The sequence below is a fragment of the Chionomys nivalis genome, chromosome 24, assembly GCF_950005125.1.
Source record: "Chionomys nivalis chromosome 24, mChiNiv1.1, whole genome shotgun sequence".
Taxonomy (NCBI): Eukaryota; Metazoa; Chordata; class Mammalia; order Rodentia; family Cricetidae; genus Chionomys; species Chionomys nivalis.
This window is the reverse complement of record NC_080109.1, coordinates 46,341,711-46,366,364: the sequence shown is the minus strand read 5'-3', so window position 1 is coordinate 46,366,364 and position 24,654 is coordinate 46,341,711. Positions and strand designations below refer to the sequence as shown.

The window sequence follows — 24,654 nt, the reverse complement described above, 5'->3', positions numbered from 1 at the left end:
GATTTTGAAGATGGTTCGAATGCTTTCGTGGTCTCAGGGTCTAATCTGTAAGTGATTTCACCTCAACTAGCTGTAGCTGAGGACTGGAAATGAATGGCCGCTAGGGAATTTGGATAGCACAGACAGTGTGGACCGCACATGGACCTTGGCGAAGAGTGACTTCTAATGCACGTTCTTTAGGTCACTCCTGGGGGTCTTGTACTATGAAGGTGGCAGTCAGCTCCTCAGCTCCTCCCAACTTCGTCACTCTGGCTTCTTCCATATTTCAAATTTTCATTGGCCTTTTAATAAAGAGTGGGTCATTTCAGCTTTTATGTGTGAAAGATAACAAACTAAATAAATCAAGTATCATTTCTCACAGGCTGTTGCTTTCTGGATGGCAAAAAAAGTAGAAGCACCCTGCAGACAGCAAATGGGCTCTGCACATCCTGATGTTCCTCCTCGAAACTTCCGAATCGCTTGACTGTTCCGTGTGTCTAAGATAATACAAGTTTAGATGCTATTTTTCTAAGTGCTGAGCGACTCTTGCACTATTTCTTTTTTATTTTTAAATTCTTATCCGATATAATTGATCATATTATTGTCCTACTCTAACTCCCCCAAGATCCTCCTCATGCCACTTCCCACCCAACTTCATGGTTTTCTCTCTCTCTCTTTCTCTCAAAAAAAAAAAAAAAAAAAAAAAAAAGCAGCTTTAAAACATTAAAAACTGCCGGGCGGTGGTGGCGCACGCCTTTAATCCCAGCACTCGGGAGGCAGAGGCAGGCGGATCTCTGGGAGTTCGAGACCAGCCTGGTCTACAAGAGCTAGTTCCAGGACAGGCTCCAAAACCACAGAGAAACTATGTCTCGAAAAACCAAAAAATAAATAAATAAATAAATAAAACATTAAAAACTAATATCAAATAAAACAAACAGTAAAAGAAGGGAAAAATCAATTAAGATAAAAAAACAAACAAAATAAAATAAAAAATAAGTACCAATACGAGAAGTTCATTTTGTGTTGGTGAACTATTGCTGTGGATGGGGACTTCCCTACAGTGCGAGTTTTCTACTCTATTGAAAAAAAAAAATGAATTTCCCGGTTTTCAGCAGGCATCAATTCCGAATAGTGTTTAGAAGTTACATTTATCTGGGAAAAATGTTCTAAATGAAATAAAACAAAAACACTGCTGGTCTTAGAGAAACTATTAACTTGTGACTCATTTTCTCTAAAAAAATGAAATAATAAAAGCTGATATTCTATTGTGTGAATTCCAGATGAATATTCACAGGGCTTCCAGATTAGGTATAGACACACATGCATGTGTGCACGCGTGTGCACACACACACACACACACCCTCATACCTCCATATAGTAATACTGATAAACATAATACAAAGTCGTACACACATCATACATAACATGAAGCACACACATACATATACACATACATACAAAATGGGAACACGCACTTATCCCTCTGTACACAAAAACAATATCAACTTGTACTGATAAAATTTGTTTAAATAGACACCCACACACGTATACACACACACACACACACACATATATATATAAACGCAAATATATACTACACACCCATACATGAACACAAATTCTTACACCCCACAAATACAGATCACACAAAAATACCAGACACTAAACTCAAACATCAACATTCATAAAAACACATAAACATACAAATACTTAAAAATGCTCTAACGCTGCCAAATATAACATGGCACTAAACCACAAAATAGTTTATATTAAATAAATAAACCAATAAAACATACTTATAAAAAGCTCTGCAATGAAAAATATAAAATGATAAAAAGATCTGCTTTTAGTCTAAATAAACCAAAATTGTCTAGTTAGAGTGCCTAATAATATACACTCTTAAAATAATATTATTTGTGAATTAGTTATATGTTATTAAAATATATTTTCTAATTTTTGAGATTATAATTATAACATTCCCTCTTCTCTTTAATCCCTCTATGTCTTCCTATCTATCCCTCCTTGCTTTGCTATATTCATGATATTTATTTTTAATTGTAGTTACATACATATATATGTATATATGATGTATGCATATATTAAGAAATACATAAAGACACCATGATCAGTCTGTATAATGTCACTTTTATGCATGTTTTCACAGCCATCCTTTTGATACTGAATAACCAGTTGGTGTGCTCATACTTGGGGAAGACAATTTCTCCTACTCTCGGTCTTTCTTTGTCGCCTGTAGTTCTCTGTGTAGGGGTGAGGCTCTGTGGGATTTCTTCTGCCAATATTATTAGCATGTCTATTGCTGCTCTCCCTGTTCAGCTTCAGTTCAGACAGTTATGTTGATAACCCTATGGACATGCCCATGAAAGCCTCACCAACTACCTGGTGCTGGTAAAGTCCTGGGGAACCGTTTTACTACATCAGCACCATTCTTGGCTGCACTCTGCATGATTATCCTTGTTCTTATAGAGAAGTGGATTCTTCACCCCTATCACCACATGACGATTTCTCTTTGCCATAGATAGAGACCTTTAATGAAAACACAAGCAGTGAAGACACAGAGCTGTGCAGCCCAATTTCAATGTACTTAATGAACATTCAATGGACTTAAGATATTCCTGCACCTAAGGCTCAAAGAACACTGAAGAAAAGGGCAGAGAGAGACTGAGGATTAGGGACACATTTGAGAAAATTCTTACTTCATGACATAAAACAAACTCTGCTTAGGGTATTCATTATCTTACAGTATCCAATTAATGAGTTATCATTTCATATTTCTCAAGTGGATGAAATCCTTCATAATATTTTATAAATATATATATATATTGAGTTGAACAAATAAAACTAGATATGTTCATATTTCCATTTTGCAAAATTATTTTCTTCACTTATTCCAAATCATTTCCAATTTCTTTAAAGACATTCACCTGGCATATAATAAAATAGAAATTTTGCACATTGCATTTCATACTGATTTCCTCAGTGGGAACCTTCATTGCAAACTAAAGACTAAAGGACAGATATGGAAAGGAATGTGAATCTATGACAACTGACCAAGAAATCAGAATATTTGTTATAGATGGTAAAACATTGAGCAAGCCTTCCTTGGGTTAACATATTTTCTAGATTTTTTACCTGCAATTTAAGTGTTAGATGCTAGTCATATTGATACCCACTATGGGAAAAATACTGCATTAGATGTTGGGAAAGCAATGTGCATTAAACCATGTTCCTGCACACCAAGACACTGCATTCTAAAAACTGCATTTTATTTACTTAGAAGTGAAGTAAGAATGGTGTGCTTTTCCTTCCTATTATGTTCAATGAGCTGTGATGACTTCACTAGCCTGCCTTGATATCTTGGATTTCTCATTCTTGTTTGTTCCATTGTATATGAGTTCCTAAATGTGACTTGTTAGGGTGTGTCCTGCTCTCTATATGTTTAAATACTAGATTTCCTTGTCATGATTGTTTTAGGCTTCATGACCTCCTCTAAAGTCAAGCTGTAACATCTTTCAGCTTCTCTTCTCTGTCACTGCATAGGCAACTGTCCCGACAACAGCCGATTTGTCCCCTGACTTCTCATGCTGTGCCCACACTAACAAACTGTTTGACTCGTGATAGTTTCTTCCACTTCAGTGCTTTTTTGGCTGGTCTGCTGGGGACTATAAAGCATTGAGAAACAGCTTTGCTTTCTTCACCATCAGACCGTCAAGGTAAGGTACCTAGCACTTAACAGGGTGCCATGATCATTGGGTAAATGAGTAAATAAATTGCTGAAAGTTTTATTTATCTAAGAGAAACAAAAATATTGCTAATTGTTCCATTCCGTGATCTTTTGCACCAACAGTAGTAAACTAAATGATCTCAAACGACCGCACAGTCTATAACTAATTATACTGATTAACATCTCTTTAAGTATAATTATATCAAGATTTATTTTCCTTTAATTTTAATATCCATAAGAACTGCTAGCAATTACTAATTAGATATCTTTATTCCAAATCCATATTGACTCAAAATCTAAGTACCAATGTAATACATTTACATAAGTTAATTCACATGATTGCTTACCACAGAATATGGCTCAGAGCAAACTCTTGATAATGTTGGTATGGTTTGATAATACTTGTACGGGTAGAATGGCTTATAATTGCAGCAATAATTGTCTACCAGTGATGTGTCATTCAAGTTATAGAAATGGAAAATATTCAAACGGATAAAGTCAGCACTTTCGAAACACAGAAGCATAGTTGCATACCTTCTCCACAAGTTACTTTTCTAGCTGCATTTACTAGATTAACCATAACAACTTGAGCTAGCAAAGAATGTAGAATATCATTATATAAGTGTATAGCATCATCAACTATATGAGATGATTCTCCCAAATGAGTAAATATGGAGTAAGCATTTGTCATCTGAATGCTTGTTGACAAAGGCAGCATTTACAGAAGAGGGGCCGTGTATTGCTTCCATTTTCTCAAGCTGTTCAAATGGCTTTACAAATATTTACAAAAGGTAACCAATAGAGGGCTTACCTTGGGTCTCAAGGAGGAGGTCCTAAGCCATCAAAAGCAATTTCTGATGTCCAGCCAGATATCTAAAACAGAGTAACAAAGAGAATTTGTGGCAACACAGACACATAGTATTCTTGGAGAAGTAAAATCGATTGTGACATTTTTCATTTATTTGTAAATGACTCTTTGGCAGAACACTCACTCAAAAGGACAGTTGCTTCTTCCTGCATGAGGTGGGGGTGATGGTAAAATAGAGGGATCCTGACAGCTGCTTTAATGAGCTCTGCACTGGGGCTACTCGAACACTTTCACCCAAGAAGGAGCTTGTCCTTCTTTTTCAATATAAGTCAGTATAAAATGTTATCTGTATGAAAAACCAAGCCATATACTTATTAGCAGCAGTTACTCACTTTATTTTCTTATATCTGAACTAAAAGAAAGTATTCTAAATGAGCACCATTGATTATCAACCACACAGACTGATCACCTCTCCTCATTAAAGGGCCACCACAGCCAGAAGTGTGACAAAACAACAAAGCACAAGTTCTCTAGTAACCCAAATATTGGCTTGTGGATAAAGGTGAAATGATTTAAACTCCAATAATTGCCATTATGATTTTGACATTTTAAGCTCCTATGGTAAAAGAAATTATTGGTAGAGTAATATTTCATTAGTCTTTGTCAATAGATCAACTCTAAATAAAATCAGTCTAAAGAGTCCCCTTCTCTTATTTGATTGTTTGTTCACGGAAATGTCTGCTGGAAACTATGGACCTGTAGACTGAAGATGGATGCCCCAACGGTACAGAGGAACTTTGGGTGACTGTCCAGGCAGTGAGATGTCTCTGTGATTTCTAGAGTTTTATAAGTTGCTTACTTCTCATTTACTTAGGTAATATTATATCCTTCTGGAGTCCTTGATGGAGGTGAAGAATAGATAGTTATAGCTGTTTTCCTTAGTTATGATAAAGATAAAATAGATGTAAATATTGTAATTTTTACTTGATAACTGTTTTGTTATATGTAATTCTGCTATGTTAAAGTTAAAGCCTTCCTTTTTTTTGTTTAAACAGAAAAAGGGGAAATGATGGAGGAAGGTCATTGGTTAAATAATAAAGAAACTGCTTGGCCCTCATAGGTTAGACCATAGGTGGGTGGAGTAAACAGAACAGAATGCTGGGAGGAAGAGGAAGTGAGCTCAGACGCCATGCTCCCCTCTCCCGGGCAGACTCGATAGCTCTCCTCTCCAGAACAGACGCCATGCAGCTCATCGCCAGGGCAGATGAGATGAAGCTCCAACCCAGGATGAACGTAGGCTAGAATCTTCCCAGTAAGCACACCTAATGGTGCTATGCAGATTATTAGAAATGGGCTAGTCCAGGTGCGAGAGTTAGCTGAGAAGAAGCTAGATATAATGGGCCAAGCAGTGTTTAAAAAGAATACAGTTTGTGTGTCGTTATTTTGGGGCATAAAGCTAGCCAGGCGACCAGGAGCTGGGGCGGCAGGAACACAGCCCGCAGCTCCTACTACACATGGTCACAGAGGCAACTCTGGTTAAACTCGGTGGACCACAAAAGAAAACAAAAAGACATGAATGTAGGAAAGGGATTTGTAGGGAGTAGATGGGCTTGACAAGATCTCCGAGTGTGAGTAAGGGTATTAAAATGTATTAAACACACATCTGAGAAAGACTCAGAGAACAAGTTTAGTAAAAGTTACTTGACCAAACATTTATATAGTGTTTAAAGTGAAGAATAATATTCTAAAATCTAAAAGCAATCACCTGATTTACAAAGAATGCTGCTTTTAGTTGATGTTGTCCACTGCTGTATTTCTTCAGTAGAGTGCATCTTATTCTTAAGTGTCCAGACAGCAATCCTGGCTCTCAGAGTCTGTTCTTTATTTCAAGCAAAAGACTTCTTGGACCAGAAGATACCTAGGCTACTTTGAAAGGATGCCTTATTTCTTCAAAGAATCTCTTCAAAGATCTAGTATAGAGGCAAAAAGATAGATGCCACCCATACTCATCACTCGTTCACTTGTATTTCATGTCTGATAATCTCAAACACTAAACTACTTTATGTTCTCTCACACTCTTTCCCAACACTCCCCGATTCCTGTATTATTTGATGATATGTAAAAGAATGTCCCATTTTGCCACAGTTTGGTGGGCAATGGAATCTGAAGGGAATGGCAGTTAAATATAATATGTACCAGGATGAGTATTTTCCAGAAGCCAAAAGAGGTGATCAAATATGAGGAAATGGGAAGTAGAGATAACAAGATCCTTTTCTCCACAGGTCACCGAATCTTTAGTTAATTTATAAATTTATTTCTGCCATGGAAGATTTAATGCCATGGATTTCTGATGAATGCCAATGGGACTCTACATTTTGCCTAGGACAGGGTGAACAGGGCAAGGTAAAGGTTCAGGAAGTACAATAAGAAAGGAATACAGTGCTAGTGAGAAGGGGGGCAGTGATCCCCAGACTGTGTGCTCCCCACAAAGAGTGGACAGTGGACAAAGGATTCAACTGCACCTCCCTGTCAATTTGAGAGAACTGTGTGCAGCTGTTAGTCTCTTTTGTTAATCAGTCTATAAACACCCATGGATAATAGTGGGTCTTTTATGTTAAATCTTAATAAAATTCAATATGACTGGATTTTCTGTCAGTGGAAGAATGTGGCTAACGAGGTTCTTTCCTCTCCTACACACAAAGTTTCGTGAACTCCATAACTTCCTTTCTGTACTACTTAAGCCAGAATTCTCAGTAATGATAAATTCTCAGATTCTGAGTTTGGTCAGGCGCATTGTGATTCTGGAACTCTGATATAAACTGTGTGCTTGGCTAGCTTCCCACTTCACCCCTAATCATAACACACTCTAAGAATGGCTAGCTTGAGGTGACTGAGAAAGCTTCCTCAAAATACAGTATGTTGTCCATAACTTCATCCAATATTCCGAGCTCTTCTGCAGTATATTTTCCACTATGAAAACCATAAGACCTTAAAATACAATAGAAGTAGATATGTACTCTTTTGAAAAGTATTTATATCTGATTGCAACCCTCCTCATACAGCACTCCCTCATGTATAGCCACTGCTGGAGGGGGAAGTGAGACTTTCAGGAAGTCAGCCTTAATGAACGTCTAGAGACCTTCGAACTGCATTATAAATGAAAAGCTAGTGCTTGATCTATTTATGCAGAAACTACCATTATATGATACATCTATCTATCCTTTGGAGCATTAAAGTGCAACCGTTAGAGTGAAATAGTTTATTTCAAAAGTATAAAATAAAAACTGAGTTAAAAATTCTAGACGTTTGAGAGGGAGTTAGTGTCCTGTCCTGAAATGTATTTGTGGAGACAGGCCCTTACTTCTTGTGAATCACATTTTATTCAGAAAAGTATACAATATGCCTTCACAATCACTGGCATTGCAATTGTAAATATTAAAGAATGCTGCCTTGCTGTGTAGACAGGTAAGCCAGAGGCCATAGAGAGCAATAATGATTAACAACGCAGTCAAAAGGGAGCACAGATTTTAATAGCATCACTCATAAAAGCCATGTTTCAAAGGTTACAAAACAGAATCAAGTTTACCAAAGCAAATAAATCAACTTCCTTTGGGGTTTCTCCTTTTGTGGTTGATTTTGATAATAAAAATATCTCCCCCAAACAGGCAGACGAACTGCAGGAAGTTCTGAAATCTTTTTGAAGAAGTCACTTTTCAGAAATCACATTCCTAGAATATTCTGTCCTCAGTGTTCATTCAAGTATATTTTTAAAAGAGGAATAAGAGTCTGGAAAGAAATCTCAGTACACAGAGTGCTTGCATCACACGCCTGAGGAACTGAGTTCTAGTCTGAGAATCCCCCACTCCCCCAAGACAAAAACCTTAGTGTAGTTGCATATAGTTGTGACCCCAGTGTTGGGGAGGCAGCTAAGTGGTGGTGGCGCACGCCTTTAGTCTCAGCACTTGAGAGCAGAGGCAGGTGGATATCTGAGTTCGAGGCCAGCCAGGGTTACAAAGTGAGTTCCAGAACAGCCAGAGTTACACAGAGAAACCCTGTCTCAACAACAACAACAAAAATAAAAGATTCAGTCTGAACACTGAAGTGGATAATGACTAATACATGACAGGAAAAGTTGTCCTGTGGCCTCTACATACACACACTTGACTGAATATTTACATATACAGGAATGCAGAAATAAAGAGAGCCGAGCATTTTTGTGGTGGCCTGTGCACAGCTGTCATTTCTGGCAACAATGATAACTCGCAGCTCTTCTTCACGAGGTCACAGGAGTGAGAAGTAACCCCACTGTCACTTGGGAACTAGAAATATTAGTTTCACTGCTGGTCGCAAATGTGGACTCCAGTCTCACAAGAAAACTAAAGAAATCAAATGTAATTTCCAGGATGTCATGAAAACAATAACATCTTAGAACTGAAAGAAAATTCTAAGAAAATGTGAGCTGAAAGATGAGAGGAAATACTGAGAATCACTCAACATGTACAAGTACAAGAGCAAAGATTTCCGATAGCAGTGAGTTGGTTTCTTTTTAAGGACATCAATGTGAAGTATATAACTATATAATGTTACTTTTTTATGAAATAATTTTATTGTTTTTCGACATGTACTTGTGTGTGGAGGTCAGAGAGAACTTGTTGGAGTTGTTTCCTTACATCCCTCATACAGGTTCTGGAGGTCCTCTAGGTCATCAGGCTTGGCAGCCAGGGCTGTCACCTCGAGCTACTGTTGGCCCTACATTCCTCACATCTTACTGCTTGAACACATTTCATGCCATGATTTATTTTCATCTCAAACAACATAACCCAAATAAGTCCATGTGCAATAACTTTCGATGGTTTTTCAGTATGACAAAATACATAATCATCCACGAGATGTATAATTTGTTTCATCTGGTATTATAAGTCACGTGCCTTACTTTCTATGTTGGTGATATTTTGTATTTCACACAGAATAGAATATTACTGCAATAATAGGCACATTGTAGGACTTCACAATCTAAGTAAAATGGAATATACTGACATGTGAAACAACAAGCTGAAGGTAAAAATATCACACAATATAAAAGTGTTTATGGCTAAAGTAATAAACATAATTATAACCCTATAAATAAACAGAAGTTGGTAATGCTATGGCTGTTCAAGGATGAATGTCTTAAATAATGAAGCAGACATTGCTCCACAAATGACATAGAGGAGCATTCTAAATCTCAGGGTGGTTAATGTCAATGCACTGATTCTGTTTGGTGATAGAATCCCACAAGATAGGCCTCGTATTCTATTTTAAAGCATGCACATATAGTCACCCCATGATGCCATCCTGCTTCACTAGTCTAGGTTCTGTTTTCAAATCTGAACTAATCTACCATATACCTTTGTTATAGGAAAGACTAAACAAATATGCTTATATATGAGATGTAGACAAAGGTTCTATCAGAATTGATCTCTGCTTTTGAAGAGGTAATCCATGGAGCAATATTCCATGGAAATGAGGAAAAGAATTACTCATATAAAATCTGAAACTATCCAGTATAAGCAGAAGTTATGTGCCCAGGTGGTATATAGAACAGCTTATAGGACTTATTATTAGGAGCACAGAATACTTGAATTGTGGGGCCTTAGCACAAGAAGTTTCACAGGAGAAGTATTTTAGTATGTTGCCAAATGATGATTCATGTGCTATTTTGGTAAACAATGTGACTATTTTTTTGTGTTTGTCCAAAAAGTCTGCCTGAGGCTAAAGAGAAGAGTTTTGGAATAATTACATTGGCAGAGGATATCTCAAAACAGTCTAGTATAAACTCTCTCGTGTAGTTATTAGCAATAACTCTAATGAAGAGTTATAATGAAAAGGAGCAAGCCAAGCAGGTAAAAATACAAACTGTACATTTTGAAAAGGAAAACAACACCAGGAAGTGAAATGAAACTATGTCCTGTGTTCAAGGAGATAAATTTAAAAATGGAATAAAGAGAGTGGTGACCTCAGGGCAAAACACCGCCCAGCTAAAGTTTGAATTTGTGAAAAGGAATTAAAGAAAAGCTTAGAGCTGGCTGTGTTGGTGCATGCTTTAATACTAGTACTCCAGAGGCAGAGGCAGGTGGATCTCTGAGTTTGATGCCAGCCTCGTCTACAGACCCAGTTTTGGGACAGTCATGCCTAGGCAATGAGGAAAATAGTTGAAAACAAAAAGCTAGTGAAGTTGTAATTCAAGAGAAAGCCATGTTCCAGCCCCAGCAAGCAGCAGAACTAGGCACATTCAGTCACATGGTCCTGGCTTTAGATTCAAAGATAGAAGTGGGTTATGGAATCTTCCTTTGAGATTAAAGAAAGCTACTGAGGCCAAGAATGTATTCAGGTGTCCCTGGATGGAGGCCGAGAAAGGCCACTGCATGAGGCTGTAATGGTAAAGCCTGGGTTGCCTTGAAGACTCCAATATGTTGGAGATGCCAGAGTTGTGGGACACCTGCCAAGGAGATCTGTTAAGAGGGAGTGGAACCAGCTCAAGAGAAAGAAGCTTGTTACAGGAAAAAAACTTGAAAGGAATTGGAAATATGAGGAATATTTTGGCATTAGGCATGGAGATGCAGAGTCTGGAGTTTGCCCAGATGGTTTTAGGTCTTGCTTTGGTCTAGTATTCCCTCACTATCTTCCCTTTCCTCCATTTTGGAATGGAGCCCTCAAATAAATGTTCTCTTTTATAACAGTTATCTTGGTCATGGTGTCTCTTCACTACTATAGAACAATGAATAAGGCACTAACCTTAAAAATTTAAAGATATGTTTTTATTTATGAGTTTATGTGTGTTTTATGTGGACATGTAGGTAGGCGCACATTAGTGTAATACCCACAGACTTGAGAAGACATCCGACACCATGGAACTAGAATTAAAGGTAGTTGTGAATTACCTACCATGTCGGTGCTGAGTACCAAACTCAAGTTTTCTGAAAGAACAGTAATTGCTCTTAACTACTGAGATATCTATCTATGCATCCACCCAAATTTGATTTTTTTTTTAATACAGGGAATAATAACACCCTAGAATCTCAGGATCCTCCTCTCTCTATCCTCCAGTTGCTGTGGAATATTAGTTTAATATGTGTTACAATTATGTATGCTGTGGAATATTTGTTTAATGATGCAAAGATGTGTTGTATTCTTTTATGCTGCATCTGTTTAATTCTGTAAAGCTGTATTACTTTATCTATCTAAAACACCTGATTGGTTTAATAAAGAGTTGAATGGTAAATAGCAAGGCAATACAGAGGAACAAATGGGACTGCCAAGGAAAGAGAATAAATATGAGGAGAAATCTAGGTTGGAGAGAAGAGCCAGGAGCAAAAAACGATGAGAGGAAGACACCAGGGTCACTCACCTAGCCACACAGACAGTCACGGAGTAAAAAGATAATAAAGACATATTGAATAAACAAAGGTTAAAAGCCCACAAACAAAATATAGAAGAGAAATGGATTAATTTAAATTAGAAAAACTGGCTGGAAACAAATCAAACTAAGGCTGAGCATTCATAACTAAGAATATGTGTCCATGTACGTATTTGGGAGTTGGATGGGTTCCCCCAGACAGTAAAAAGGCCAACTACTCCCAATGTTGGATTTTAAGCATGTACATCTAGGCCTGGTTTTACACATGAATTTGGGGATCAAACTCAGATCTTCATGCCTAGAAGGCAAGAAATTAGCTATCTAAGTCATAGCTCCCTCCTTGAAATATTTCCAACATAGGAACTACCTGCCCTTGACCAAATGGCAGAATCAGACTTAAGATAATGTTAGCAAATAAAAACTATTACCTTCGTAAACTGAAGGACTCAATATTGGCATAATTTTGGTTATTCCCAAACTAATGTAGTGATTCCACACAATAAACAGTTCTTCTTAGAAAAGTAGACACACTGCTTCTATAATTTATGTGAACATATGTAGATATATATCCTCTTAGAAACTATACTTATAATAGAAAAACATCATCTGAATTAATATTCCTAATAGTAGGCATGGAAATGGAAATGTGAATGGTAAATATACATAACTTCCGACTGGTCTGCAGTGAGAAGGAACAGGCGAATCTTAGACACACTAGGCTAAGAAACAGCCAGGCCAAGGAGACCACCTGCTATATTATCTCAACCATATGAACTCTTCAAACACTGCAGAATAAAAAGCAAATCAACATTTGCCAGAAGCTAGTGATGAAAGAAGAAAGGTGACTGCCAAAGCATAGGAGGATGATAGAAATATGTAATGATTGGAATTTCTATATAAAAAGAATTTCCAGAAAGCTGCTGGAATTTTAAAAAAATATTAAAAGCTGTAAAAATTAGACACAATTACAAGTATTTCTATGGAGATATAACAATGCTAAAAAATCTTGCTTGCTATTTTTTCAGTTTCTGAATGTGGAATGAAGAACATATTCTGAATAATTTAAGCACCTTCAGAATATAACTTGAATATGAACTACTATAAAAGAAATATGGCAAATCAATACAAACATTAAGCTATATTGTTATAGGACATACGTTAATTTTTGCCTTAATTCACACATAGTAATACATTCTTTGTTGAATGAAATATTTAATATAAAATATTAGCAGAAGCAAACTTAAAATATTTAGTTATACAAGTTTGTCTCGTGAATGTGCTACAGCAAACTTCATAACCAGAAGACAGAAATAAAGAAAAGATCAGTAGACATTGAAGGGAAATGTAAACAAAATTAGTCAAGTACGACTGTGTCAAAAGACCCCCCCCAAAAAAAAGTTGACTTAACCAGAAATGTATATGTAGGACATTTACAAAACATAGTCCATTAAACTTGTGGACATGATATCAGCATCACTAACCCACAAGACACCACACACTCACCTAACGAGAACGTCTGTTTCATAAGAACACAACGACATCAGGGTTTCCAATTTGGCTGGTGGGGAAGTGTATGCTTAGATGATTCTGCAGAGTATTTTGTAATACGTATTAAATATCTAAATTGTGATTGTTTTCACTTTTAAATTTTACTCTGTAAACTGATCAATATCGAAAGGAATGTATATTTCAGAATTGATTAACTGGTGACTGAAAATATCCACACTGCCCATCAATTTCAGATACTGCAGACATGTGATGAAGCCACTGAAACTGAAGATGTCAAGGGAACTGAGACCGAAATGTGCATGGCTACTCTTCTCACAAGACTACATTCTTACTGGAACTCTTTATGTTTGTGATGGGAAGTCAACCTTAGTTAACCTTGTACACACTGTACAAATACTATTGCTTACATTTTTGTTGTTGTTGATGACGTTATTTTACTTATTTTCGAGACATGGTCTTAGTATATAGTTCAACCTGGCCCTGAACTTGTAATATGGTCAAAGCTGACCTCAAAATGTCAAGTTCTGGAATTACAGGCATAACCAACCATACTCAGATCTCCAGTATAAACCATTTTTTAAAGTGTTGCAATCTGGGTCAGTGCAGAGGCTACCAGTGAGGTAAAAGCATTTGCCTTACAAGACTGGCAATAGAAATTTGATCACAAGAGCACACATAAATGGAAAAATAACGAAGCAAATGTGGAATATTATTTTAAGATGTGTTACATTTGTTTCTGCTGCGAAACATTTCTTTTATTTTTATTTTATTTTATTTTATTTTATTTTTTGTTTTTTCGAGACAGGTTTTCTCTGTAGCTTTGGAGCCTGTCCTGGAACTAGCTCTTGTAGACCATGCTGGCCTCGAACTCACAGAGATCTGCCTGCCTCTGCCTCCCAAGTGCTGGGATTAAAGGCGTGCGCCACCACCGCCCGGTCGAAACATTTTTTTAAGGATGCAATGGTGTGTGGCATTCTTTTATGTTGCGTTTGTTTAACTGTGTTAAACAATTACTGCTTACTTTGCCTTTCTAAAATAACTGATGGTCTAATAAAGAACTGAATGGCCAATAGTGAGACAGAAGAAAAGATAGGCAGGGCTGGCAGGCAGAGAGAATAAATAGAAGGAGAAATCTGGGAGGAGGAAGATGGGACAGGATAGAACAAGAGCTGAGGACATCAGGGGCCAGCTAACTAGCTACTCAGCAAGCCATGGAGTAAGAAGTAAAGAAAGGTATACAGAAATAGAGAACGATAAAAGACCAAAGACCAAATGCAAAAGAGAGATGGGATAATTTAAGATAAGAAAAGCTGGCTAGAAACAAGTGAAGCTAAGCTAGCATATGTAATTAAGAATAAGCCTCCATGTGATTTACAGAGTTAGGTGGCAGGTCGCCCAAAAGACCAAAGAGTAAAGAGCTTAAGAGTAAAAATCCTAGGTTGTTTCTGGGTTCTGGTTATTACAAACAATGCTGCTATAAACATAGTTGAACAAATGTTCTTGTAGGATGATTGAGCATCCTTCGGGTATATGCCCAAGAGTGATATTGCTGGGTCCTGAGGTAGATTGATTTCCAATTTTCTGAGAAACCGTCATAATGATTTCCATAGTTTCTGTACAAGTGCTCTTTTGCACCAGCAATTGGGAGTGTTCCCTACTTCATAAACTCTCCAGCATAAGCTATCTTTTGATCTTAGCCATTCTGACTTGTGTAAGATAGTATCTCAGAATAGTTTTGCTAAAGGATAAAGATGTGGTATATATACACAAAGGACTATTACTCAGTGGTAAAAAAAAAAGTGCCTTGAAATTTGAATGTAAATGGATGAAACTAGAAAAGAAAACATACTGAGTAAGGTAAGGCAGACCCAGAAAGATGAACATGGTATGTACTCACTCATAAGTGGATACTATATGTAAAGCAAAGGATAATGAGCCTCTAATTCATGACCTTAGAGAACCTAAGTAACAAGGTGAACCCCAAGGGAAACATATATAGACCTCCTGGAAATGAGAAATAGACAAGATCTCCTTTAAAAAAAATTGGGACATGGAGGTGAGGGGAAAAGGGAGGGCAAAAGAGGAGGTGGGGAGAAGAGAAGGGGGAGGAGAGCTTGAGGGAACAGAATACTTGAGATGGGAGGACAAGGGTAAAGAGTAAAGAAAGAGATATTTTGATTGAGGGAGCCATTATGGGTCTAGCAAGAAACCTGGCACTAGAGACATTTCCAGGAATCCACAAGGATGACCCCGGCTAATAACCTAAATTGTGGAGAGGGTGCTTGAATGGCCTTGCCCTGCAATCAGATTGATGAGTATCTTAAATGTCACAATAGAAGCTCCGTCCAGCAAGTGATGCAAGCAGAAGTAGAGATACACAGTAGAGTACTCGGATGAGCTCCCAAAGTCCAGTTGAAGAGTGGAAGGAATGAGAATATGAGCACAGAGGTCAAGACCATGATGGGGACATACACTGAAACAGCTTACTTGAGCTAATGGGAGCTCACAAATTACAGTCAGACAGGGAAGGAACCAGCATATGACTAAACTATTCCCTCTGAATGTAGTTGACAGTTGCATGGCTGGGGCAGACTGAGGGGACACTGGCATTGGCACCAGGATTTTTCCCTACTGCTTTACTGGCTTTTTGGAACCCATTCTCTTTGGAGGGATACCTTGCTCATTGTAGATATAGTAGAGAGGGCCTTAAACCTTCCCCAAAGCAATGTGCCTTAACCTCTCTGAGGAATGGGGCATGGAGCAGGAGGGAAGATGGAAGGGATGGGAGGAGAGAAGGGAGTGGGAACTGGGATTGGTATGTAAAATATAAAAGGATAGTTTGTGTTTTTTAAAACAAATAAAAGCAAAAAGTAAAAAAAAAATACAAGTAACTCTATATAAAACTATATGGTGATCTCTACATGCATGCCATGCATGCCCTCTATAAACACTAATAGTAAGAAATTTTAAATATATTGGCCTTGTATAACCACTGCAGGAGCTCATCCCTGGGTAAAATCTAATTTCCCGTCTCTTTGTAGTTAATTTCTCATAGCTCATCATTTGGGAATAAGGCCCACGGCATGTCCCATATCCACTTCGGGATGGAAATTGGTATTAGAATTGTTCAAGACTTGTTTAGGCAGCCATATTTTTGCCATTTCATGAGTGCAGCTTATCCCTAAAAATATATCTATACAATTAGCACTGAACAAATTGAGCAGGTTATATTTTCATTTTTATAATCTCTGTGTGTGTAAGAAGAACTATTTTTAAAAAGATGTCATAAGTTTTAGAGAGCAGGTAATTATAGTAGAAAGGTTGAAGAAAAGAGTTGGGGAATTATGCAATTATCTTTTAATTAAAAATTTTAAAACAGAAAATGTAAATTAATACATTGTCTTTTTGTTCTCTCCTGTGATCACACATACATGTTGATACATATGTACATCAGTTTGAAAATGATACAGTAAACAACAGCATATGATATAGCTCTGAAAAGTTTATTTTCTTCTTTTGTACTTGTCTATAATATATAAATTTTTATATGTAATAAAAATGGTTTATAAAAGACTGTTTATAATATATTTTATATTGGGTAAAAGAAAGTATATTCAGGCATTTTCTGGAAGCTAAAATTCCAGCTATAATTGATATATATTTACATAGAATAAAATCTACAGTGGTTTCTTAAAACATCAGACTAAAATACTAAGAACATTCACTAAAAATTTCCTAAATGAAATGCCGCATAAGAGCTAAACAATGCCCTTCCCCGTCCTTCCACCAATACTTCACAAAAGGATGACTTTATACTGCAAATAAAAGATAGTGTAGACTTTAAGTTTTATTTCTTTGCACATTATTGCTGTGCTAGGTTTCAGGAAAAGACAAGTGGTACTGTGGATTTTGTTTCACATAAGGGAGACTGATAACCTTGGATCTCAAGCCTCCTGTGGCGCTTTCTCAGTCGTCACTAACCATGACCACGGTGGAACCACCTCATCTACAAATTACTGAGAATAATCATCTCTGAGAAGCGACCTTGGGTGAAGCAATGTTAAATTGTCCAGGAAATTTTTTTGAGGCATCACTATTATTAACTTGTAATTTTTTCATTTCATTTTGCCACTGACATCTGGCAGGTTATAGTTTCTTTTATTTTCTCACTCGGATGAAACTCTACAAGGCAGAGATTAGAGAGACAGTGGTAAGGAACTTCTACAACAGGAATCTCTTCACCCTGTGAGATTATAATACAGAATTAATCTCTGAAACAACTTATTAGTTAAAGATTCACAAATAGTCTATCATGACAACAGTGATGACCTCACTACATTTATGTTTTGTAAGCATCTTCCTGCTTCATGGAGAGTCAATATTATGATTGATTTCTGTCTTGCACAGCCCCACAGCCATTCAGCTCCATATAAACAAACAGAGGTTTAAATTAATTATAAACTGCTTAGCCTATTGTTCAGGCTTATTATTAACCACCTCTTACAACTTAAATTAACCCTAATTCTTATCTATGTTTAGCCATGTCGCTTGATATCTTTTCTCAGTAAGGCATTCTCATTTGCTTCCTCTGCTTCTGGATGACGACTGTATATCTTCCTTTTCTCTTCCCAGAATTCCCGTAGTCAGTTTATACTTCCTGCCTGGCTACTGGTCAATCAGTGTTTTATTAAGCCAATATGAGTGACAAATATTTTCAGTGTTCAAGAGCATTATCCCACAGCACTAGTGTTAGAAACCAATGAAGTAAATGTTTCCCATTTCTAGAACAAATTCATTCTCAACTGCATTCTTTTTCAAATACCCTTTTCAGTTTAAGTGAAGCATTCTCTAATCTCAGACAATTACTTTCATTATATAGAGAAAATTATTAAGTGTATACCATAAATACAGTTGCTTTAGTATCAAAAAAGATGTACTTTGCAAGCCAGATGCCTGCTGCCAGGCTAATGTGAGAGAGTGACAGAAAGACACAGAAACTCATGTCAAAATTCTGATCTCTCAGTTTGGCCCCAGAGGAAGAATATGTCCCATCATGCTCCTCTCTTTGTCTCCTTCAACTGCAAAGTAGGAAACTTTACCAAAAGTAACATATTACACTCAGCATTCCAAAAAATTAACTAAATAACCAACATCTGATTAAAAAATATTACCAACTCATTTAAAAAGAAAACAGAACAGCAAATAACTCAATTAAATGAAAGAAATGAGAGCTATAATAGAAGATTGATAAGTCAGAATCAAAAGATGATAGAAGATCCAATGATAGTTTTTTTAAAAAAAAATGAGTTATGAAAAAGATTAGAGTAACTAGATAATGGTTCGTTATCTGGAAACTAAAATAAAAGAGAGAAATATAACCAGAATGACTAGAGGAGAGTGAGACAGAAAGAGGGAGAGGGAACACATGACCAAAACTGAGAGCAAGAGGGGAGTGCTTCAAAGGCACGGCTGTAAGAGAACACTGTGGAAACAGGTATGACAGCATGCATAAAACATGTGTGACAACAAATTTTACAGCACGGACGAAATAGCAAAGGCTTCAGCTGCTAACAGCCATTAAAAGAAACAGCTACCTATACTTCGTTTGAATTTGTGACATCATTCCTACAAATACTAACCAAAGAAATTCAGACCATGTTGACTTTGCTGGTAATGTTTTTCCAAATACTCATGTAAGAAACAATGTCAAATATCAAAATCAGGCTGACAAGGTGGGTCAGTGTGTTTAGGCTCTTGGTATCAAGCCTGATGATCTGAATCCAAAGAACCATTTGATGGAAAGAGAACACCAACTCTACAAAGTGGGACTCTGACGTAAAGCAAGTGAACCATGCCATGCACACCCATACTCAGACACACATACACACACACACACACACACAAACACACACAAACACACGCACAAATGCAATAATGAATGATCTTTTAAAAAGTCATAACATAGACATAGATCACTTGCCTAACATGTCAAAAATTCCAGGTTGGATACAGCAATATAAAGTAAACCTTTAAAATAAAATCTTCCATAAAAATGAAAGAGAGCATATTTTCAATTAATTTTATGACTGCAGCATTACACTGCCACCATCACAGCATAAGAGAAGAAGAAACTTGCAAAATTGCCAAGAGAAGAAACTAGAAAAAAGCAACACTAATGGGGACATGAGTCAACAGAGTGGCGAGAGGCATATCCTGTGCAGAGGTCAACTGATTCAAAAAGTGAGGTTGGGCTTTAAACTGTTGGGGACACAGGAGAACTGAAAACACATTACCAGTGGAATTTTTATAGGAGTTTAAAATATGACTCATTTAGATGTGAGCAAAGTCCTTCCTTCAAATAAATAAAAGAGAGAGACAGAGAGGGGCACACACAGAGGGAAAGCAAACTAGCTCAAGTAAAAATGCAGAGGAATCAACAAAACAGCTTTGAAACATTTCAGCAAAGTTAGAGGGACAATTGTACCTGCTATAATGACCTATTATAAGACTATAGTAATCGATAAAGTACAGCATCAGGCCAGGGGTAGCTAAATAAATCAATAGAATAAGGGGGGATTCCAAAGAGACCCACACCTACACAGCTGCAAAGCTTTTACAGAGGAAAGAGACGATTTGATGGATAGTGGCTTTTCAGACACAGATACCGGCACAACTGGAAATCCATGTGCAAACTCAAAAAAGCAAGCTAGTAGAGTTAGGCTGTGTGAATCTGGGTTAGCGGCAGATATCTGTATAAGAACCAGTATAACAAAGGTACTCTGGATGAATCAAAAAACTAAAAGCTCTGAGATGCTCTTTCTCGGCTGAGGTGTCCCAGTCCGCAGAGCGTCATCTGATGTACATTTACATTGTCGTCAGCAATGTAATAATTACAAAATTATCTGAAATAGTTTCAGTTATGAAAGTTATAGTAGCTTGTAGCTATTTATCTCAAGGCTGTTTAAATGACTGAGCCAAAAAGTGACTGAAGCTTACTGTATTCCATGATTTACTCTGGAATTCAGTATTATTATTGGTCCAACTCAGTTCCTTGTGGTTTTAAGATTAAAGTTCCTATTTTGATTCCTGGCAAAAAAAAAAAAAAGCAAGCTAGTTGAGGTTCTGAGGATGGCTCAGTGGGGAAAGCACCCTCTGCAAAAGCACCAGGACCTCAGTGCAGATCCCCCGGTCCCAAGTAGAGTCAGCTCCAAGCCACCTGTCTGCAATTCTGGCCCTCCACTCTGAGATGGGAGACAAAGACAGGTAACTCCTGATGGACCATGAGCGGAGTTTCCGAGACACACAATGTCTAAAATCAAAGATCCTATCCTCAAATAAGATGGAAGGTGAGGAGCAACCCCAAGGTGGTCTTCCAACCTCCACATCACTGCTATAACACAGTGAAAATTCTTATAAATTCAAACCCCAGCCGGATGTGTGGTTCCTATCTATAATCCTAGTACTACAGATAAGGAAGCAGTAGAAATACCTCAAAGTCTAGGCTAATCAGATCTACAAAGTGAGTTCTAACCCATCCTGGGCTGCAGAGTGAAAGCCTCTTAAATATTTAACATAATAGAAACAAAAAAAGAACAATAAAAAAACCTTCAACACATATTTTAGCCAAAGACTTCTTATTTATCATCATAAGCAACCAGTAGGAAATGAACCTACTCTTCATTTATCAAACACATTCCTTAAGTGTTAAAGTGCATGTGAGTTAAAAGCATAAACATAGAAAAAAAATAAAAACAAAGAAAACAAGGTAAGTAAGGCTAAGCATCGCATCAAGTTTTGGACGTCATACTAGGGAAAATATATCTATGATGACAATTTTCAAAATATATAGGATATAATAAACAGGAAGAGGAAGCAGTAAGATGGAGCCAAGTGTCCAAGGAGCAGAACATATGACAGAGAATCAGATGTAACAAAAAAGAGAGAGAACTCTCTGGAGGAAGCAAGCTGTAGTTGAAGGGTAGTTACAGTGACATCACAACTGTAAGATGACTCCATGGCAACAAAGCATCCCTGTCTGCAAAGCCTGAGTCTCACCACAGGTTTCAGAACGTTTAAGCCTGATTGTGACTAGAAAATTGACTATTAGATAATGAAATTCCTTGATAATTAGGAAAGCAGGCTGTGAAGACCTACTCATTTGCATGCTATTTACATTTTTAAATGTGTATTATCGTATATGTGTATGATGTATGTCAGGGTATCAGGAGGTCAGAGGCATCTGATACCCTAGAGCTGGAGTCCAAGGCTGTTGTGATGCATGATGTTGGTGCCGGGACTCAAACTCAAGTCTTCTACAAGACAGTACGTGGTTTTATTTCAAATAAACACTTATTTTAGCATTTATAACTTGTGTTATGAAAAAGATTGAACTGACAAAATGATTAAATATTTTGGCCACTTTAAAATGTCTTGCTACCATGCATGGCTCAGCACTTGGGAAGAGACGCAGGCAAATCACTAAAAGTATAAGGCTAGCATGGATTACAAGGTGAGTTCTGGGCCAGCCAAGGCTACAATGAGATAGAATTCTTATCACCTGTAAAGTTTGCAAGAGTCCAAAGGGTACCTTTACAATAGTCATGAACATAGTGAAGACTAAAGTTTGATTAAAGCCCCCCACCCCCAAGTTCCAATAATAGCCTAGAATTTAGTAGGTCATAAATAATGATGAGGACTGGCCCTGAGGGTCTTTCACTGTTCCAGGTTGGGTTCAGTTTAGGATAGATCAGCCTAGCAGAAAACTGTTCCATGCTCACCACAATACAACATGAAATCCAGCATCATTTCTTAGTTCAAAACAACTAGCACAGAATCCTCAGAGTTTACCTCGAGAGGTGGAGGTATGCCTTACTGTGAGCCTAAGGGAGGAAACAGGCACTGAGACTTAGGAAGTCAGCCACACGTCAAAGTGTAGCAGAGCACTTTTTATGAGCCAATACTATATATATATATATATATATATATATATATATATATATATATATATATATACACACACACACACACACACACACACACACACACACACATGCACATACAACTAAATCAAGGTCTTCCACAAGAGGTAATATTCTGACAATTTTTAGTCTATTCAGTGAGAAATTTTATACTACACTTTAAATTTTTATATGTTGTGATTCTGTCTTACATACTCTTATGCCCTGAAAACTCCAGTAACATAGTGTCCTTCAAAAGAAATTGAATGTAAATTGTTTAAAGTTGTAATCAGTAAAAGGAGATCAGTCCCTCTGTCTTACTGCCTTTTTTATAGCAGTGCAAATGAGTGTTCCGGGCACATGCACCTCGGACCATGTATCTGAGAACTGCAGTCTCCCAGCCACACCACAGGACCAGAAGGTGGATCACTGCAGAGGATTAAAAATCCTAAGACTTTATTTGGGGTAACTCTGGAATTATGAAACAGTAAAACATTCCCAATGCAAATAAATAAATAAATAAATAAATAAATAAATAAATAAATAAATAAAATGTCTCACTGCTTTTTCTACTTATTTTACTATTTTTCCTCTATAGAAAACGAATTTTTTATACAATATATTCTGAGTATGATTTTTCCTGCTCTAACTCTCCCCAGATCCTTCAGACCACTCCTCCCTGACAAATTCCCACTTCTCTTTCTTGAAAATTAGCAGGCATCTAAAGAATAAAATATAAACAAACCAGAATATAACAAACAGCGGAGACAGAGCCGTCTCTCTGGTCCCCTTGCTCAGTTAAAGTTTCTATTGCTGTGACAAACCAACATGGACCAAAACAAGATGGGAGAAAGGGTTTATTAGGCTTACACTTTTAACACTGATGTTCATTACCAAAGGAAGTCAAGACAGGAACTCAAACAGGGCATGATCCCGGAGGCAGGAGCTGATGCAAAGGCTATAGAGTAAGCCTCTTACTGCCTTGCCTGCCCTGGCTTGCTTAGTCTGTTTTCTTATAGAACCCAGGAAGAGCAGTCCAGGGATGGCACCACCTACTGTGGGCTGGGTCCTCCCACATTGATCCCTAAATGAAAATGCCTAACAACTTGATCTCATGGAGGCATTTCCTCAGCTGAAGCCCTTTCCTCTGATGAGTCTAGCTTGTGTCAAGTTGATACACAAAACCAGCCAGTACACCCATTATCTATATTTTAAGATATTGAAATCTTTTTGGCAAGATAGTTGGTAAATACTGAAATACTCTTAACATCTAATGTTACAGTTGTTTTTTTAAATAAATGGCTTAAATGGATGAGTTGCTTTTTATATAAGAGCAAAAATAAAACAAGCAAACAATGAGCCTTGAACAGAGACTATATCTGAATACTAAATACTTCATTATTTTCATCACTTAGGATAAATTAATTATTGTAGTAGTGAACACACTCAGTCTAGAGTTTACTGCTGAAAATATTTTAATTTAGGTCTCCAAGGAGTCTTACAGGAACTGTGGAGGTTAAGAAGCAGAACAGTTATGGTCATGAAACATTCTAACATAATTTGGGTTTGTATGATGCATTTACTCAGTTATTTCATTATTGTTCAGAATAATACAACTGGGAATGATTACATTAAGGTTCAGAATGGCAATAAACTTTGCTATCTTGGGGAGACTTGAGATAGAATTCTGCAAGTTTTTGGCCAGCCTTGGCTACATAGCTATGTAGAACCTGCATAGAAACAAGTTAAAATGAATAAATGAATGAATGACCTGTCCTGGAACTAGCTCTTATAGACCAGGCTGGCTTCAAGCTCATAGAGATCCACGTGCCTCTGCCTCCCACATGCTAGGATTAAAGATGTGCACCACCTCTGCCCAGTTGAAAAAAAATCATCTTAATATCACCTTAACTCAGAATACTTAAAAGATTAATAATTTCAAACTTTAAAGTTGAAAGAAACTTAACATAGATAGTCAAATAACCTCTCCCTTTATTAATTCTTGCATATTTACATGAAATATGAGAGATAAATAAATTTACGTACCACAAGTTGATATCAAGGAATATATATTTTTTGTTTGTTTGTTTTTGAGAAAGATAATCTTGGCTGTTCTGAAACTCACTTTACAGACCAGGCTGGCTTTGAACTCACTGAGATCCAACTGCATCTGCCTCCTGAGTGCTGGGATGAAAGTCGTGTGCCATCACTACCTCTTGGCTTGAATATATGTCTTTAACATTTAGTTAGAAATAACTGATTT

At 37.1% G+C, this 24,654-nt stretch overlaps 1 long non-coding RNA gene across 1 annotated transcript in view; it reads right to left on the bottom strand.

Annotated features, from left to right (window-relative positions):
* The window catches only part of LOC130866048 (uncharacterized), an 86,393-nt gene that overhangs the window by 20,189 nt on the left and 41,550 nt on the right, over window positions 1–24,654 (bottom strand). Inside the window, exon 2 of the long non-coding RNA XR_009056294.1 lies at window positions 4,533–4,594. This is a non-coding gene — a long non-coding RNA (uncharacterized LOC130866048). The remainder of the gene's footprint in view (window positions 1–4,532; window positions 4,595–24,654) is intronic.